We start from the raw sequence: 21,076 nt of genomic DNA on the forward strand, positions 1-21,076 counted from the left end.
CTTAGACTGTGGTTAGGAAAAACTCTTTGCATTGAAATAAGATGATACATGATTAGATTCTTCTGCTCATCTCTCATCTGCTCATTTTCTTTTCTCACTCTATAAACACACCCTACCTTGGTACACGGGATTTATAGCTGGCTTGGGGTGTTGAGAAGTGGGGGAAGGTCCCCATTAAGATACAGCCATCGCTGTCTACCCAAATTGCTCTCAGACCAGTAATTAGACTTTGTTCCCTTTTGAAAGGTGGAGGGGAAAAGAAAGAAATATAAAATATATATAATTAAAAATAAAACGGAGGGAAGGAATGGGCACTTGAAATTCAGAAGCTGGCATTGAAGGCCAAACTCTTGAAGCAGTGGCCAGCATTATTGATAGGGGATATCAATAATAGATGCAGATGGCAGGATAGAAAGTGAAAGGAGGTGGTGAGAAAGGGTTTGCACTTGGAGATGAAGAATGGTAGCATGCGAAGTCTAAAGAAATAGCAGCCGCTGCTCTTGGATCAGGAGGTTTCATACTCTGATTTCTCTTTTGACTTTGCAGGTGCAGGGAGGAAGAGGAGAACGTAATAACAAGGTCTCTTCCCTTTTGTGTGCTGTTGCATGTGAAATCCCCTCGTTCTGAATATGCTGTCGCGGTACAACTACTCTGAGAGCAATGCACACCATCTCAGCAGGGGCCCGTGGAGGCATGATGCCTGCACAGGGGAGGGACAGACATGAAACCTCACTTAGGGAAGGAGAATGCATCCATGAGCTGGATTTGCTACATTTGTTCCCTAGTCACAGCCAATGTTTCATCCAGGACGATGCAGCAACTGTAGGCCGATGTGCACTGGGAAGGGGCTGTCCATAGTCTCTGCTCTGCCTCAACATGCTCATCCAGGGCTTGGAACATCACAACATGTGTAAACCGGTCTCCACAGAGCACTGGTCATCAAACTGTCTGTTTCTTGCAGGTGTTAGGCTGTGCACCCGTGCCAGGCAGCCATAAATTACCCCAGTGATGTCCTTTCTCCCAACTGCTGGGCCATGCCCTGTCATGGGTTTGTTTCATTTTGGAGTAACTGGTCATGTTTGTGAGGCTCAGTTCTTCTCTACGAGCCAGGAAGTTATTCACTCGGGGAACGTCTACATAGCAGCATTATTTCAAAACAACTGACGTTATTCCGAAATAGCAAAGAGCAAGCCATTATTTCAAAATACTGTCAAACTGGTGGGCTGCTTACTCCAACTCCTATAACTCTCATTTCACAGTATCAGAGGGGTAGCTGTGTTAGTCTGAATCTGCAGAAGTGATGAGGAGTCCTGTGGCACCGTAGGGTATGTCTACACTACCCTCCTAGTTCGAACTAGGAGGGTACTGTAGGCATACTGCACTTGCAAATGAAGACCAGGATTTGAATTTCCCGGGCTTCATTTGCATAAGCGGGGAGCCGCCATTTTTAAAACCCCGCTTGTTCGAACCCCGTGCAGCACGGCTACACGGGGCATGAACTAGGTAGTTCGAACTAGGCTTCCTAGTTCGAACTACCGTTACTCCTCGTAAATTCAAATCCCGGGCTTCATTTGCAAGTGCGGTATGCCTACATTACCCCACTAGTTCGAACTAGCGGGGTAGTGTAGACATACACCCCCAGACTAACAGATTTATTGGAGCATAAGCTTTCGTGGGCAAAGACCCACTTCGTCAGATGCATGTAGAAACAAAGAAAGCCAACAAAGAAACCAATAGAACACCACTGGCCACCACCTACAGTCCTCAGCTAAAACCTCTTCGATGCATTACCAGTGATCTACAACCCATCCTGGACAATGATGCCTCACTTTCACACACCTTGGGAGGCAGGCCAGTCCTCGCCCACAGACAGCCCGCCAACCTGAAGCAAATACTTACCAGCAACTATGCACCACATCACAATAACTCTAATTCAGGAACCAATCCCTGCAACAAACCTCAGTGCCAACTCTGCCCACGTATCTACACCAGCAACATCATCACAGGACCTAACCAGATCAGCCACACCATCACGGGTTCATTCACCTGCACATCTACCCATGTAATATACACCATCATGTGCCAGCAATGCCCCTCTGCTATATACATCGGCCAAACTGGACAGAAGAATAAACAGACACAAATCAGATATCAGGAATGGTAGTTTACAAAAACCTGTAGGAAAACACATCCTGGACACACAGTAGCAGATTTAAAGGTAGCTACAAAAAAACGTCAAGAACAGACTTCAAAGCGAAACTGCTGAGCTACAGTTCATCTACAAATTTGATACCATCATTTTTGGATTAAACAAAGACTGTGAATGGCTAGCCAACTAAAAAAGCAGTTTCTCCTCTCTTGGTTTTCACACCTCCACATCAGCTGCTAGAAGTGGTCCTCATCCTCCCTGACTGAATAGACCTCATTATCTCCAGCCTTTCTCTTGACTGGTACTCTTTTCTTATGCCTGTATATTTATACCTCCCTCTGGAATTTCCACTACATGCATCTGATGAAGTGGGTCTTTGCCCACAAAAGCTTATGCTCCAATAAATCTGTTTCTCATTTCACAAGGGCTGTGTCTAGACTGGCAAGTTTTTCCACAAAAGCATGTGCTTTTGCGGAAAAACTTGCTAGCTGTCTACACTGGCCGCTTGAATTTCCAAAAGAACACTGACTTCCTACTGTCTGAAGTCAGTGCTTCTTGCGGAAATACTATGCTGCTCCCGTTTGGGCAAAAGTCCCTTTGCACTGTGGTCCAAACGGCAATGAAGGCTATCTGCCCTCTGGTCTCGCCCCTTCAAGACAAGGACCCGCACCTTCGACCCTCCCCTTCTCCACCCTCCCCCCCCCCCCCCCCCACACACACACATACACACCTTGCCTGGAGACCCATGGTGGTTTTCATCTCTCCTGCCGACTACAATACAGAGACACAATATTGGAACAGCTGGATCGTGAATCTGATCCAGCATGGATTCAATGTTCCCATGAAATAAACAAAAGAAATGTCTAAGTAATTTATATTTAGCTTTGCCTCTTTATCCTGTTGTCTTTTTTTACTTATATGAGTATGAACATTCTTATAGTGAAACTTCATTTATATCCATTGTCCACATTAAGCAACAGACAAAGAACAAAAACATAAGCAGTGACAGGCAAATTGGATTTTTAAAAATTCTTTCACTTCTAATAATTGAAATGACTGTTAGTGACATAGGGAAACAAATGTACGTGTTTACAGCAGAGTTGTAAATTGAGTGTGTGCCTTAAATAATGCTTTCAATTAAGATTTTTAAATAAGTATTTCAATTATAATATATTCATTGAGGTTTTTGTCTGTGTGGTTCCCCTTATAGAAAAAATTAATTTGAGAAGGCTTGGAAGCAGTTAGATACAGGGGCTTGCTCTGGGCAAATGAAAGATTATTCTGTTAATGCAACATTTGTAACTGGATCATCTTCTGAAGAGGTTTGGTGAGGTATAATTTCTGTAGAGCCAGAGGAAGCTGGCATTCTCTTGCCTGTTCATACTGTTTCAGTTAAATTCCCTTTAATTAACCTCTCAATAAAAACTCATTTGTTGGTAGTGGCTTTTTTCCCCTTTTTGTATCTTTCCTCTGCACATTTTAATACTTCTCTTCACAAACAGGGTCAAATTTTAACCTTTGTGTCTTCACTGGAGTTAACTAAGGGTTGATTTTGGCCTTACGAGTTTATAAGAATTGATGGATGTGTATCTGCTAGATAGAAATTAAATATGGGGAAAATCTATGCTGTCATGCATTCCATCATTCTAATAGTAGAGGATTGTTCCCTGGAGTTCTTTTTCAAGTGTAGCTTATAATAATATATGTTTATAAAAATAAATGTTCAAATGAAGTAGCATCTGTCTCTTGAGACGGTATTCCACAGTCTGACATTTCACTGTCAAAGAGTTTTTCCTGATATTCACTGTACTGTTTAACTTACTTAATATCATCCCATTACTCCTAGTTATAGCCCCTTGTTTCACCCTCATTAAATCCTCTTTATTTTTGGGGTGTAAACCTGTCAAATAGTTATGGACTGACTCTAGCTGTTTTCCTCTACACAAGAAACAAACCATGCACTTTGCAGGCTAGGTTGCTTCATGTTATGGACAACAACAGAGAAATAAAGAATAAACATCAAGTCTCAGTGGGATATTCTTCTGCTTAACAAACCCAAAATGACAACTGACACAGGCATTAGGGAGTCTTCCCTACACTTAAAGGGGCAGCACACAGAAAACTGAATGACATCTCTCTTCTTTCGTTTTCATGGTAGAATATCCCACAGTTTTCATCATCCATTAATTATATTCATAGGCTTGGCAGATTTCAGCTTTTCTTTTTTAAATTTTGACAGATCATATTGATGTTTATTTTTAAGCATTGTTTATATTTTATCAGTTTAAAACTTTCACATTTGCAGGAAATTTTGCGAGGTCTGACAACTAGTTAATGACAGAAGATGTTGGGATTCCAAAAATTAAAGCTTCATAACTGTTAAAACTCAAACTGTCACCATCACATATCAAAATATGCCACATAAATATCTGTAAACCAAACTTTAATGAGTTCTCAAGCACCGTTCTTTAACGTTGCCTATCTGTAAATTTTGACTATTATCGATGAAAATAGTTTCACAGTTAGTTTGCGTGTATGATGAAATTGATATTTACCAATTTAAAACATCTAATGTGCCCAAGCCTAATTGTATAGTTCTTTTATTGCTCAAACCTTCAACATGCTGAGTACTTTGACCCTGATCCAGCAAAGCACTGAAGTCAGTGGGTTTACCTCTGTGCTTAAAATTAAGCACATCCTAAAATGGTTTGAAGAACCCAGGCCTGAATGCCCGGCAAGTCGCAGGATCAAATCCTTCTTTTTTTTAGTCAATAGTCTCTCGGTGGTGGCATGTTCACATGTAACAACTCCCGATTAACTCTACATGTGGGAAAACGGGATTAAAAGTTTTCCTCTTCTTATATAATAACCACCTTTACGTTTGTATAATAATGAAGGGGAATGATTAAGCAAACTAATTTTTCTACATGAAATCAGTGAACTTGTTAAGATTGTCTTCTACTTAATTGTGTTTCCTGTTTCTATTTGAGTCATCTTTTTACTTTTTGGCTCCGATTATTGGGACTGGTAGACTTGCTGAGCTCCTGGGCAAGGTATGGGGAGAAGAGGCAGCTCTGTGCTCCCAGAAGGGGTGTGGTCTCAGGAGAAGGGGTGGGGCTAGTGCAGCCAATTCTCAGCACTGCCAGGACCACTGCCACCACCACCCCCGACCATGGGCAGCCCTCAGAACTGCCCAGAGTGCATTGCATGTCACTCCAGCTGTGATTTAAGGGCCCTGGGGCAGCTAATCCCTTTGTTAGGCCCCATCGGTGGGCCTGGCTCACGTGGTTTTTGTTTCGTTTTGGTGAATATGTTCTAAATCTTAATGCAGGAGCACATGCTATTCCAGAGAGCAAGGACGGAATGTTTTAGCACCGCTGAAGTATGCTTGAAGGGCATGCATTTACTAATCCCCTCTGACTTCAACTTCTTAAGATATGCCAGCAAGACACAAGTTTAAAAGCAGCATTTCTGTTTCCTGCTGGAGGTCAAAAAGGTCATGAGGCCCATAGCTGGTAATTATGTGTTCATGATTAAAAAAAAAAAAGCTGCAGATTGTGTTTCCTTAACAATGTGTGCATTTTGCTGATTGATTGTTTTTCATCCTATTCCTATCATATTTTGCTTCAGATGACTGAAGGCTTGTAATAACCCATGTCTCTTTTCCCCGGAGCTGTAGGAAACAAGTGCTCTTCCACTGGGGAAGAAACAAAGTTATTTTTCTAAAAATATTTTCCTTTAAAAAAAAAAGTGGTGTAAAGTGAACATGTATTTTGAGGAACTCACCAGACCTCTATATGACTAAGACGGTATTGATTTTAGAAGGGGAAAGTGTTACATCTGTCTGTTTTCTGGCTTCAAAGTACCATATCACTCTTGTCGTCAGGAGGGTATTCTGACAGAGCCACTATCCTAGATAAACCATTTAGTCTCCATTCAGTCTAGTAAAAAAAGTCCTGAGTGTCTCACTGCACAGTGATGTGACTTTGGCTGATAAATCAGTCGGGCTGCGGATCTTTTTTCTCTCTGCCCTCCCTTCACCACATTAATATTGATTATTTGGAAGTAACTCTGTCCCAAGGAGTGGAAGTAGATACGCCTCATTGCCTTGAACAATTCTTCTGCCTCTATGGGGATGGTACCAGGTAAATTAATAGTGTGCTTGCAGACACTAGATAATGGTAATGTACTTGCTATTGATAGAGTGAGATAACATGAGTAACTTCAACTTTACTTAAAACAAAACATTAATTTTCCAAGGCCACTAGGATATATTCAGCCACTTGGCATAAGCTATTCAGTTTTAGCTTTTAAATGTGCAGCACTTGTCTTAAGTGTGGGAGGGGGGTTATTTGTTTGTTTTGTGTCAGATGTGTGCAAACAAATGGAATTTAATTCACTGCTTGCTGTTCTGATCTCTCCCATGCCTTTAATCTGAGTCCATTCTGAATTTTGCCAGTAAAGAGATGCTTTTTATACTAAGGAAATGATGCACAGTAAAATTATCCCCTATGGTCCTTTGGCTGTGGTAAAAGTTAATCACAAACTTTGTACATACTAAACCTTAAGCTTCTGCTATAAAACATAAAATGAAAGCTAAATGTAAAGAGAATGCACTGGCTCAGCTGGGATTCACTTGGAGGGCCGTGAATAGTGAATAATATGATTTCACAAATGATGGCTGTTCCAATGCCATGCTTACTCATGTAAATACTAGTCAATTATTTATTCCTGCCTCTCTCCCAAGCATTTTGTGAGGCTTATTAAATTGCTGCATGTGGAGCACTTACGCACCTGTGGATGAAAGGTATGACTGCAAGGAAGAGCTAGATTCCATGATCCTTATACCTTAGATGAGGTTGGAGAGAGAATATTGGGCCAATTTCTGTTGGTGAAATAGACAAGCTTTCCGGCTGCATTTTGATGTAACACCTGGGCCAGTAAGGATCTCTGTTAATGCATTCCTGAGACAGGTTGCACCTCTGTAAACTGAGACGTTCTGGTCTGCCAGACCACGGATGTTCCAGGATCAGAGTCCAGGCGCACTGTACAGGAGGCCAGCGTGTTGCAGGGAGAGGGGACCGCACGAGCCCAGCGTGCTGCAGAGGGTGGGAGAGCCCAACACACAACCCAACTGGGCTGTGGGGGAAGAGGGGCCAGTAGCCACAGCTCAGCTGGGTTAGCGGAGTGCCAGAAGCTGGCACATGGCTCAGCTGGGCTGGTGGGGAGCGGGAGCCCAGTGCATAGCTCTGCTAGTCTGGCAGAGGGAGGGACAGGCTGCTGTTGGAAAGTCCTTCTCACTTTTTGCTGCTCTATTAAATAATTAAATGTAGGAGCAAAAAGCTAGAGAAGTCACACCCATGCAGCACGTGGCAGGAGACCAGCTCAAGGGAACAAAACACTTCCTGCGTGAGGAGTTTCAGCGTATGAATGTATTCAGATGTTATTGAAATTTGTATGATCCTGCCACCCAGGAGACCAGTCGGGGCCCAGATTCCCATTGCACTAGGCACTGTACAAACACAGAACAAGGAGATAGCCAGTGCGATGAAGCATTTCTAATCATGGAATCACAGAACATTAGAACTGGAAGGGATCTCAAGAGGCCATCAAGGCATAGAATCATAGAATCCTAAGGCTGGAAGAGACCTCAGGAGGTCATCGAGTCCAGCCCCCTGCCCAAAGCAGGACCAACCCCAACTAAATCAACCCAGCCAGGGCTTTGTCAAGATGAGACTGAAAAACATCAAGGGATGGAGATTCCACCACCTCCCTAGGTAACCATCCCTGTGCCTCACCACCCTCCTAGGGAAATAGTTTTTCCTAATATCCAATCTAGACCTGTAACTTGAGACCATTGCTCCTTTTTCTGCCATCCGTCATGGCTGAGAACAGCCTTTCTCCATCCTCTTTGGAACCTCCCTTCAGGAAGTTGAAGGCTGCTATCAAATCCCCCCTCATTCTTCTCTTCGCAGACTAAAGAAACCCAAATCCCTCAGCCTCTCCTCATAAGTCATATGCTCCAGCCCCCTAATCATTTTGGTTGCTCTCTGCTGGACCCTCTCCAATGCATCCACGTCCTTCCTATAGTGGGGGACCCAGAACTGGATGCAATACTCTAGATGTGGCCTCACCAGTGCTGAATAAAGGGGAATAAAAACTTCTCTAGAGCTGCTAGAAATACTCCTCCTAATGCAACCTAATATGCCATTAGCCTTCTTGACTACCAGAGCACACTGTTGACTCATATCCAGCTTCTCATCCACTATAATCCCCAGGTCCTTTTCTGTCAAACTGTTGCTTAGCCAGTCGGCCCCTAGCCCATAACTGTACTTGGAATTCTTCTGTCCCAAGTGCAGGACTCTGCACTTGTCCTTGTTGAACCTCATTAGATTTCTTCTGGCCTAATCCTCTAATTTGTCTAGGTCACTCTGGACCTTATCCCTACCCTCCAATGTATCTACCTCTCCCCCGTCCTCTGCTGTCATGGCAGGACCAAGCATCGTCAAGATCATTCCTGATAGATGTCTGTCCAACTGTGATGGGGCTAACGAGCCCCACACTCACAACAGCGCTGTCCTGGTGCTAGGGGAAAAGCGAGTGGAGAGGCAGCGGTGTGCCACTTGTGTCTGCCTGGCACAGGCTGATGACGTCACCCATCGATGCAGTGGGGGGATGTCAGCACCTACCTGGCATGAGAAAATGATGTCACCTGCCGAAGCGGAGGTGAGTGACTTAAAAGGGAGGACCCAAGAATGGGGAGACGGAGCTCAGGCCAAGGTAGGAGGAGGAGGAGAGCCGAGGAAGCACACCAGGCGCTAGGGAGCCAAGACGCCGGAGACACAGCCAGACGGGGAGCTGAGTCCAATGGAGGTACATTGGCACCCGTAGGCAGGTAGGAAGTGGCCCAGGGCGGTGTTGTGGAGCCCGCAGGCTGGTGAGTTTAGGGAAATTCCCCCGTCAGCCAGACATGGGAAGTTGGAATCCCTGCTGTAGGGCTCTGGACTGGGAACCGGGAGTGAGGGTGGGCCCAGGTCCCTCTACCTCACCACCCACAATTATCTAGCAGTACTAAGAAGGCAGTGAGCCTCGAAGAGGGTACCAAAAATGTGACAATTGAAAGACAGTGGGAAACCTGGTGGAGGGCTTTGGATGCGACCCGTCCAGACTGGGGCAGGCGGCGGCTCACGGTCTAGGAAACTGGTCTCGGAAACTGCAATGAGGAGTAACAGTAGTCCGAATTAGGGGCTTTCGTTCGAACTACCTAGCCCGTGCCGCGTGTAGCCGTGGGCAGGGAGTCCGAACTACCGGGCATTTAAAAATGGCGGTGCCCAGGAACATGCAAATAAAGCCCAGGATATTTTAATCCCGGGCTTCATTTGCAAGTTTGAATGACTACATTAGCCACCCTTGTTCGAACTAGGGTGGCTAGTGTAGACATACCGTAATCTCCCTAGGCAATTTATTCCAGTATTTAACCACCCTGACAGTTAAGAAGTCTTTTCCTAATGTCCAACCTAAATCTTCCTGCCTTCAATTTAAGCCCATTGCTTCTTATCCTATCATCAGTGGCCAAGGAAAACAATTTTTCTCCCTCTTCCTCATAACACCCTTTTAGATACTTGAAAACTGCTATTCTGCCACCTCTCGGTCTTCTCTTTTTTAAACTAAACAATCCCAGTTCTTTCAGTCTTCCTTAATAGGTCATGTTTTCCAGATCTTTAATCATTTTTGTTGCTCTTCTCTGGACCTTCTGCAATTTCACCACATCTTTCTTGAAATGTGGTGCTCAGGACTGGACACAATACTCCAGCTGAGGCCTAATCAGCACAGAGTAGAGCAAAAGAATGACCTCTTGTTGCTCACAAAACTCCTGTTAATGCATCCCAGAATTAAGTTTGCCTTTTTTTTTTTTTGCAACAGTGTTGCGCTGTTGACTCATATTTAGCCTGTGGTGCATTATGACCCCTAGATCCCTTTGTATAGTATTCCTTCCTTGAAGGTTGTATTCCATTCTGTATGTATGAAACTGATTGTTCCTTTCTAAGTGGAGTATTTTGCATTTATCCTTAACAATTATCTAAATTGTTTGTCAAACACATTCTGCACAAAGCTTCTCCCTGAGCATAGCTAAGGTGGGGTATCCACAAAGAGACAGGTACAGCCTCCTGCTCCTGCTCCTGCTCCTGCTCTTCCTCCTCCTCCTAAAGGCATAGGTTGGAGTAGCCCAAGAGCTCCTGTAAACTTGACCTCAGTGCACTGACTCCCAGGGGCTACCTGCCACCAGGAATTGTCAAAAACAGCTGCATGCCAGCTGCACCCCCCTCTCATCTCCACTCTACCCTGTGCCAAGTGGTATGATGGGAGAGGTTCCAGGTTGGCCATGCCTAGTTCTGCTATGCAGTCATTCCCTCTGTATTGAGGAAATCAACAGCTGGCTATTTTAGCGGCAAAACAAAAGGGGCCTTGAAGGCCTCCGAAGTGAACTCAAGTTACCCATTTTAGAAACTGTTAAAAAATAAAGTTCTGATCACTGAAAAAGTGAGTGGAAATATTTTGTTCCTTTGGGAAGCAACTTTCAAAGGTTGATGATGCCCACAATTAGCAGACTGCAGGTGTAGTTTCCTAATCTGCATGCAAAATTTCAGCAACAGCACCTGCAAATTAGGACCTACGTCGTAGTCAATGATGAACTCATATGCCTCAAATTATGGAAACCCAATTTGAGAGATCTTAAGGGGACCTGATTTTTAGAAGGTTAGTACTGTGCAATTTTTAAAAATCAGGCACATATCTGGTGAAAAAAACCCTCAAGCATACAAAAGCATTTTTGCAAATATATCCTAGAATCATAGAAGATTAGGGTTGGAAGAGACCTCAGGAGACCATCTAATCTAACTCCCTGCTCAAATTAACCCCAACTAAATCATTCCAGCCAGGGCATCTGCAATGGAGGATTCACTTAGAATAATTTAAACTGTATGCTGTTGTAGTTTAAATGCTTTTTAAAGTCTAGTAAGGGATTTGTGTCTGATTTCTTTTTTTAGATCACAATGTGGCAGAGATTATTAATTACATCAATCAAAAATAATTTGTTTTGGAAAGTATACTGCCTCTGTCAGTCACTTTATTGGAAGGTTATATTTGTGGCTTTCAAATATTTTCTTAACAACGTTGAAGATCCATACTCCAGAAAGAAGGGTATGTCTACACTACAAAGTTAGTTCGAACTAACTTAGTTCGAATTAGTTAATTCGAACTAAGCTAGTTCGAACTAACGCATCTAGAACTAAAAACTAGTTCGAACTAGCGTTTTGCTAGTTCGAACTAGTAAGTCCACATTGAGTGGACTCTGAACAGGGCTTAAGGATGGCCGGAAGCAGTGCTGGCAGGGCATAAAAGGAGGACTTAGAGCATGGAGATGCTGTCTCAGGCTAGCCGAGGGCTGCGCTTAAAGGGTCCCGACCCCCACCCCGGACACACAGTTCTCAGGGGTGCCCCGCTTGCAAAGAAGTTCTGGCTTGGAGTGCCCTGAGTGCCCACACTGGGCACATCACACCACTCGGCCATCAGCCCGGCTGCACTTGCCGCAGGCTGCCATCTGGGGAGAGGGAGTAATTGGGGGGCTGCAGGAGAGCTTCCACCCTCAGAAGCCCACAGAGCCAGCCCAGTCCTCCCCATTGGGGGCTCGTACCCCATTCCTCCCTCACCTCCTTCCACTTACCCTTCCCTAGCCCCCCTTCTTATTGATGTACAAAATAAAGATAACGTTTCTTCCAACATTGACTCTGTCTTTATTGAAAAAAACTGGGGGAGACTGGGAAAAGGAGGTGGGAGAGGGGAAGAGAAAGGCTGGGAGAGGGGAGGGCAACTAACATGATCAGGGGTTGGGAACAGGTCCCAGATGAAGAAAGGCTACAGAGACTGGGACTGTTCAGCTTAGAAAAGAGGAGACGGAGGGGGGACAGGATAGAGGTCTCTAAAAGCAGGGGTTGGGTGGAGAGGGTGCATTCAGAAAAGTTCTTCCTGAGTTCCCATAAAGAAGGACTAGAGGACACCAAAGGAAAGGAATGGGTAGCAGGCTTGAAACTAGTAAGAGAAAGTTGTTGTTCTTGACAAAGCAAATAGTTAACCTGTGGAACTCCTTGCTGCAGGAGGCTGTGAAGGCTACAACTAGAACAGAGTTTAAAGGGAAGTGAGATAAAGTGATGGAGGTTGGGTCAATGGAGTCCTATTAGCCAGAGGGTAGGAGTGGTGTCCCTGCCCAAAGTTTGTGGAAGGCTGGAGAGGGATGGCACGAGACAAATGGCTTGGTCATTGTCTTCGGTCCATCCCCTCCAGGGTCCCTAGGGTTGGCCGCTGTCGGCAGACAGGCTACTGGGCTAGATGGACCTTTGGTCTGACCCAGTACGGCCATTGTAAGCTCAGGGCTCAGTGTCGGGGGTCTCAGTGGACCCCCTTGATTTTCATGCACACCTGGTCCTGGGTGGCCAGGCTGGCAGCTCTCCTGCCCTAGACGGCCACTTTCCTGTGCCTAGTGCGGAGATCGTGGACGAGGTCCACGATGTCCGCACTAGCCCAGGAAGGTGCCCGCCTCTTGCGGTCCAGGGCAAGCTCCCGGGAGCCGCCAGCCTGGTCCCGGCAAGAGGGGGTGGGCTGGGGGGCATCGGGTGGGTGGCTCTGTGCCGTGCCAGGTGCAGGGTCTGCTAGCTGGGTGCTGGCAGGCTTGCACCTGGCACGGGCACCGTAGCCAGCCCGTGCCCCTTTAAGGGGTCCGGGGCTGGGAGGGGGGCATAGAGTTTCCCTGGTGTTGGCCAGAGTGGCCACCAGGGAAACCTGGGGAGGGCTAGCCTCCCACTAGTTCGAACTAAAGGGCTACACAGCCCTTAGTTCGAACTAGCTAGTTCGAACTAGGCGTTAGTCCTCGTAAAATGAGGTTTACCTAGTTCGAACTAAGCGCTCCGCTAGTTCGATTCAAATTCGAACTAGCGGAGCGCTAGTGTAGCACCTATTAAAGTTAGTTCGAACTAACGTCCGTTAGTTCGAACTAACTTTGTAGTGTAGACATACCCGAAGAGATTAAGGGAGCAATAGGCAGATTATTCTAGAAGTGCCCTGAAACCTAACATTCAGGGTAACACATGTGGGTAGTGACCAATGTTCCCGCTAATCTTCTCCATCCATGGGTGAGTTCTTTCCATTCATCTGCAAAATAAATGTTGTTATGTGTGCCAAAACTAGCTGTGAGTGTTCTGCTAATCATCTGGGCAGCACTAGAATCTCTCATGAGCTGCTGCACAAATGCACAGTGTACAGGGAACACTGGTAGTGACCTTGTCACCTCGTTTTCTGTGAGAAGAAATTATCAGTATGGATGCAGGGAAATAGCCTGCATCTCTGGGGAATTTGGGCTCTAACAAGAAGACAGGGAGCCCCAGAGTTATTCTGCGTAGTCCTGAGTGGCTTTTTGTAAACTGGCAGATTATTACATCTCTGCTACTATTCGGGGTTACAAATTAGGCATCATCTATGCAGATAATTTACCTGCTTTAACTTCTCAATAACTCTCACCCCTTTTTCCTCATTCAGTAATTTTCAAACTGTGGATCAGTGTTAAGCTTAAATGAGAGCTTATGGGTTTCCATAATTTGAGGCACACGAGATCTTTTATAGGAAAAGGCAGTATGCCGCATTTCTTGAGAATACAACAGTTGCATATGCTTTTCAATCATTCACCCAGAAACATCATACACACACACGCAGTCCCGCCAGACGATGTCATAGTTTCTGTCCAGATTCTGTATCAGTCTAGTGGCCAGCTAGATTGAACAGAGGGAGAGCAGGTCTTTGTCGGTTGATCAAGCCGATGCTCCTCTGAAGTTGGTGGCAAGATGAACCCAAAGTTCCATAGTAAAGCACCCTGCTTTTATAATCCTTTTCTCTGTTGAAATGAATGGATTCTGCTCTGTCAGCCTGTGACCAGCATGTTATCTTGTTGATGTCAATCATTCCCAAACATCTCTTGAAGGCTCATCCTGTAATCAATCATCTTTTGGGGGTGCCAACTTCGCTTCAAGGTTCATCAATCTGCCACTCTGCCAAAAGTTCAATCACTCCTTATTATGGGTACGTATTTTTGACGCCGGGTCATCTGTAGTCTGGTCTTCGCCCACACTCAACCTCTCTCTTTGGCCAGCTGGTTCTGAGCAATAACTTTTGCACCTTATCTCGACACATTCATTCCCTTCTCACACACATAAGCAATGTTACAAGGGCTCTCAAGGTTATGCGGCACAGCATCAACATCTGCATTGGCAAGACAGAGGCTTTGTAAATCAAGCAATTAAGGCCTGAGCCTTCAACAACCTTTCGGGGGGAGGGATAGCTCAGTGGTTTGAGCATTGGCCTGCTAAACCCAAGTTGTGAGTTTAATCCTTACAGAGGCCATTTAGGGATTTGGGGCAAAAATTTGTCAGGGATGGTACTTGGTCCTGCTGTAAAGGCAGGGGACTGGACTCTATGACCTTTGAAGGTCCCTTCCAGTACTATGAGATAGGCAACCTCCATTAATTTAGTCTCATTAACACAGACACAATATCAAAACTATCTTTTTATTTAGGCCCATTTACTAAATGAGGACAAAGAAATAGACATTTAACTAAAAGGACTTAATTTAATGAAATATTAAATGTGTATTAACATACACCTTATATTGCTATATTATTGCTACATCATTAAACTACATTACTATAATTCCAAACCTAAAATACAAATATAAAAAGTCAAGGCTTTCAGTCCCAACATCAGGACTCCAAAGTTCATTATGACCTCATTTTAATGGGGTTGCCAGTGCTGGTGTTCAGTTTGCTGAGGCCTGGAACTGAAACCCAAATCACATCTCCTAGAGCTGAAGCCAAAGCCTGAGAACTTAGCCCTAGGTGGTGGGACTAAGGTTATAGGCCATCTGTCTGGAGCTCAATTCCTGGAGCTTTCACCCTCTCCCACTGGGGGGCACTGGGGTGTATGCTTTGGCTTTGCTTCACCCTACCCACCCACCCCCATACACACACCTCGGGTGGTGGGGCCCAGATGGACTCAGGCTTCAGCTTTACCTCCCAGGTTCACGTAGTAACTTTTGTTATCAAAAGTGAGTTGCAGTGCAATGAAGTTTGAGATCTCTTCTCCTAGTTGAAACTTTAGATTATTACAGAATTGACTACAGGTGTTATCGTTAATGTAAGAATTAAGGTACCAATTGATCTGGTGTAATTGATTGGTGTCTTGGGACTGGAAGTGAGCTAAATGTGGTGTGATTTTTGTTGTCAGTGACCATTATCACTAAATCCAGATGATCTGGTTGACAAGACACACCAGAGTGTGTGATGGGCAGAGTCACCATGTGCACAGGATGGTTTGGGGTGGCCACCCCAGCCCTGTGGCGGAGCAGCAGATGTCACCTAAGTTCCCTCTAAGATGTATGCTTGGACGGGCATGCACCAAAAATTTGAATCCTGCCCACCTCCTCACCAGAGCCGTACAGGGGCTGCTCAGCTGCTCCAGGGCAGGGCTGCATGGTGGGTGGCTGCCCTGCCCCAGGAGCAGGTGGGTAGCCACCACGCGGCCCTGGCCCTTTCTTCAGCTCTTCCCCGGGTGGGCCATGTGGCGAGTGGCGGCTGCTCCAGCACCCAGAACCAAAGCCACATTGTTAGTGGTGGCTGCTCTGGCAGCCAGGGCCAGGGCCATGTGGTAGGCAGCAGCTGTTCTGGTGGTCAGGACTGGGGCCACGTAGAGGGCAGCTGCTCAGACGGCTGGGCTCATGTATTTTTGGAAGCAAAAACATGTAGTTATCATAGTATTCATAGATCATATGTTCATCAAAAAGACTAAATGAAGGAGCAGTGGGTTTTTTATGGCTCAGTGATCTGGTATTCAACATTTGTCAGCATTTTCAAGAAATCTGAATCTATTAATATCACTGCCACTCATTTTTTAAAGTGTATCTGTCTGTCTGTTTTGCACTGCCACTTTTCTCAAAGTAATTGTCATCGTCTTACCATGATGACATACAATTCATTACTCAAACAAGACAAAAAAAATTGCCGTCTAGCATCTTAGCCTTTCAGGTGCACCTGCTTCATCTTTTCTTGCTTTCCTCTGCAAATACAATTTTTGAAAAAGGTGAAATCAGACATTGTGATACAAACTCTTATTTCCAGTGAGGCTTTAAAAAAAGTCATGCAAGTCTCTTCATAAAAATCACAAAAGGTGGCAAGACAGGAGTAAGGAAAATGGACAACACAGCCCGAGACACACCATACTGATTAAAAATTGTTCTTTACCTGAGTTGGTTGACAGTTTTTGAAGGAAAACTGGGCTTTTGACAAAACAAACCTTTTCTGTGAAAAATGTTTAATTTCCTAACCAAATCTTTTTTTTCCAAGTAGGATTTTCCCCTACTGAAATTTTCAGCATTTTTTGACCAGCTCTACTTGTTATATATGAACAAACTAGAATTAAAATCTTTTGTATGTTATCCCACACTAATTTTCCCTTACCTCCATTTTTCAAAACTATAGGACTGCGTCTACACTGCAGGATTTTTGCTCAAGAACTTTTTTGCCACAAGAGTTCTTGTGCAAGAGCACGTCCACACTACCAGGTGCTTTTGTGCAAGAGTTGTGCTTTTGTGCAAGAGCGTCCATGGCAGTGTGGATGCTCTCTTGCACAAGAAAGCTCTGATGGCCATTTTAGCCATTGGCCTGTTGCCCGTCCACACTGCCTTTTTGTGCAAGAGCTCTTGCGCAAGAGGACTTATCCCTTGTGGGGAGAGGAATAACTCTTGTGCAAGAAGCCCTCTATTCTGATGCTTTACTGCACATTTACTTGTGCAAGAACGCGTGTACAGTGTAGGTGCTCCACAAGTTTTTGTGCAAGAACAACTGTTCTTGCACAAAAAGCCTGCAGTGTAGACGTAGCTTAGGAGTAAGTTTTAGGCAGCATGGAATGTGATACAGTTCCTATTGATTATGAAAGAACATCCAAGAGGAAAGAAAGCTGCACCACATCACAGCAAAGATGTAGAAAACAATCATCAGAATCTCTCATGCTGTAATAGGTTCACCAGGCAGTCACCATTCACCACAGCCCTGGCTCCAACTCCGGCAGTGGCCATCTCTCTAGCCATTACAAAGCACTATAAACAGGTCATTTGTGGCAGATCATATTCTGCCAACCTTGAGAACAGTAGTAGTTGCTGTTTGCCAAGGAAACCCTTCCTGGCACCATTTATTACTGGTGGGCTACGTCTACAATGCAGGAGTCTTGCACAAGAACTGTTTTGCGCAAAAATTCTTGCACAAATGCACATCACGCTGCCATGTGCTTTTGCGCAAGAGATGTGCTTTAGTACAAAAGCGTCCATGGCAGTGTGGAGCTATTACACAAGAGAGCTTATTCCTCGTGGGGAGAGGAATAACTCTTGCGCAAGATGCCCTCTGTTCCAACGCTTTACTGTAAATTAACTTGGCAAGAATGCGCGTGCAGTGTAGACGCTCCACACGTTTTTGCGCAAGAACAGCCATTCTTGCACAAGAAGCCTGCAGTGTAGATGTAGCCGTGTTGTGTAGCAGTGCAGCACCAGTCTTTAAGACAATCAGGTTATTGTTCAACCTTTGCACGTATGGGGGGGAGGGAGGAGGAGGGATGTCTTTTTACCTTATCTCTAACTGTTACAATACATTGGCACTTCGGGTCCGCCAAAATAATAAGCATGGTTGGGTGAAAGTTCTGATTTAACAGCTCTTTTTATTCTTTGGGTAGGTCTAAACTATATTGTTGGGTTTTTTCCAAAAGAAGATATGCAAATTCCCCGGGAATTTGTCTATCTTTTTCCGATCGCTTTTTCAAAAGTGGGTCTTTCAAAAGTGAAAGTAGTCTGGACACAGTTTTTCCAGAAAAAAACCCCTTTTTCAAAAAACCACGTAAAGCTACTTTTTTTAGGAAGAGCGGGCTTTTTTTCGAAAAAGGGTTTTTTTTCTGAAAAAATTGCTTTCACTTTCGAAAGACCCGCTTTTGAAAAAGCGATTGGAAGAAGATATGCAAATTCCTGCAGAAATTGCATATCCTCTTTTGGAAAAATAATGTAGTTTAGACGTACCTTTTGTGACTGGGAAAGGATTGTTTTTAGTATTCTTTCTTCCATAACATTTATGTATATATGTATATATATGAATATAATATTTGTTAGTAACTGGTGGGCCCCACGGTGGCACACATCCGAACAAGTGCACATAACCTCAATATTGGTGCACAAAACAAAACTCGCTCCACTCATGGTTGGAAAATCTTAGCGGGAGCATTGGAGGTCACCCCTCCCTTCAACTCACTGTGGTGACAGGAGCCAGAGTGACCTGGCAGTTTGCTCTGCTCTACTCCACCCTCCGCTTCCTGCTGCGACAGAGAAGTGGAGCACAGTGGGCGGGAGAGGGTGATGCAATGGAGTGGAGCAGGCTGGCAGGTCCCTCAGGCTCCTACCATCCTGGTGATTGCAGGAGAGGGGTTGACCCCTTCTGTCATCCTCTGCCAGGGTCCTTGGTAATCCCCTCGCTCACATTGCTGGGATGGGGCAGCACCTATGGCGGCAGGGCAGGGGACTGTCTTTTTTTCCCATGATGGCTGATGATTTGCTATCTTTTTAGCTGTATGGGATCAGCCCAGTAAAAATCAGCAGGTCATGTACCCTGTGTGCGACCCTTAAAGGCACATGGAGAGGCATCGCACTTGTAATGAACACTGTTAATTTGTGTGTTGGCATCAAAAAGATGCTAAAGGGGGTTAATAGGCTAGATCCATTCCATTGGACTGATAAGAAATCAAGGAGGAAGCTGAGTGTATGTTTTCCACTGTCTATATCCTGTAACTTTAGTTAACGTTGAGATCAAAGATGTGTATATACTGCATGAATCTTATGACTATTGCTTGTATCCTCTTTGGTTTATCTATCCCGCTTTTACTGAATGACCGGTAATTGCCAGATGTAAATCAGTGCAGCTGGCTTGCCCCTGTGTGCATAGGAAATAGAATGTTAACTTCAAAGGGTGCGTCTTTGTGCGTTCCACAGCGAGGAATCTTTGGACACATGCTGGGCTCTAAACACTTGTCAGCCCATTTCAGCTATGAAAGAAAAACCTCGAGCACACTTCTACCATTTCTGATCTGCGGAACTTTAACAGGGAAAGTCTGAGCCTTTGGATGGAGATCTCCAAGTAACTACTTGGGATGCCCTGAAAGACTCATGGAAAGACTCCAACCGACTCTACAGCCAAACTATCATTCAGACTCCACTCTTTTGGGATGATCTGGAGTGGCTTGCTGCAAGTTCGCTGAACTACTGACATGGCTGTTATCCTGAGCTACAGACTCTGACATCCATCGTAATATATAGGATTCCTTTAGCCATTTAATAACTCTCTACTTCAGGGTTTCACGGACTTTTTCAGCAGTGGAGTCCATACAGGTTCCTAAAATTTTGGAGGAGTCCTTACTTGGTCTTTCTCAATGTCAACAGCAAGATCCTGAATGTGATGTGCAAAAGTATTGTCTGACAGCAGCACTGCTTCCACTTTTTTACCACATTGCTCATCAAGCATGCATGTCATAGCATCTTTTGCACAAGGCTTGATGAGTTTTTCTGCAATTGTATGTGCTTCTCCAGTGAGTGCAATACAGTCGCTCACTGTGTAGGATGAGTCTGTTCTGTTTTCGTTGTCTGATTTAGCGATTTCCATCAGCGAGAGTTTCCTATTTGAAAGTGCTTCAGGCTTTCACTTGAAAAAACGTATGCTTTTGTCTGTGTGTTCAGAATGATTTGTTTCTAAATGCCTTCATAATTTAGCCATTATCAAGAACTATTGGGAAGTACTTTGTTGCACACTACCGCATGCATGTCAGGAGCATCTTTACTTCCATTGCAAGTAAATCCAAAGGAAAAATAATTCTCATCTTACTTGCATTTCTTGTTGCTGCTGCTAATCCAGTGGATGACAGCAGCTTCCTCTTCGACAGCTCACTTTCTGATTTTTCAGTCACAAAAGGGTGTGATTTTCCTTCTTTTCCTTTCCCAACATTCTGCTTGCTTGTTACAGCCAAAATCTGATTGTAAGAAGCCAAAGTTTCTTTTTCTAGCCCCTTATCCATGGACAATATGTTTGGTAATAAGGGCAGGTGATGATGTATTGTGAAAAGTTGAACGAAAACACAGTATGAAGAACACTTGATTGAAGCAACTTCAATTCAAAGAATGTGGGAAATAAATATCTGCTAAAATCTTTGACTTGAGAAGAGCTGGGCCTGATGGTTAAACTGGGATATGTCATTGGTCCCACAGCTCACCTGCAACTTGCTATGTGCTACTGCAGTGTCTTTTATCTGCGTATGTTGTTTTCAGACTATGGGTCCTGACCCAGTACTGGTCTATGGAATGTTGGGCTCTGGGTCTCATTGCTTCAAGAGGATAAGGTGACCAGTGGGATCACTAAGGCAGCTACCTGCCTATCAGGGCACTGCAGACTGCGCTGCACCCAAGACAGGACCAGCAACAAGGCTGGCTCTTTGGTGTGGGGGTGGGCAGAGTGCAGGGGTATCTGTGCACTGCCCCTGCTCTGAACATGAGTGCCGCACTCCCACTGGCTAGAACCTGTTGTTGACTCCTTCTGGGGCATAGCATGGTCTGTGGTGCCAGAAGAGGCAGGAAGCTGCCTTAACCCTCCGCTGCACCACTGCCTGGGAACTGTTCGAGGTAAACTGCTTCTCCCCTGACACCCTCAAAGCCAGAGCCCCAAAGCTGTCATCCTCAGCCCCATCCTGGTGCTCACACTTTAGTTCAATTATGTTGGCTCATGGACATCAACAATTTTCTTCAACTGCATC

The sequence above is a fragment of the Pelodiscus sinensis genome, chromosome 2 (assembly GCF_049634645.1).
Source record: "Pelodiscus sinensis isolate JC-2024 chromosome 2, ASM4963464v1, whole genome shotgun sequence".
In the NCBI taxonomy this organism is placed as follows: Eukaryota; Metazoa; Chordata; order Testudines; family Trionychidae; genus Pelodiscus; species Pelodiscus sinensis.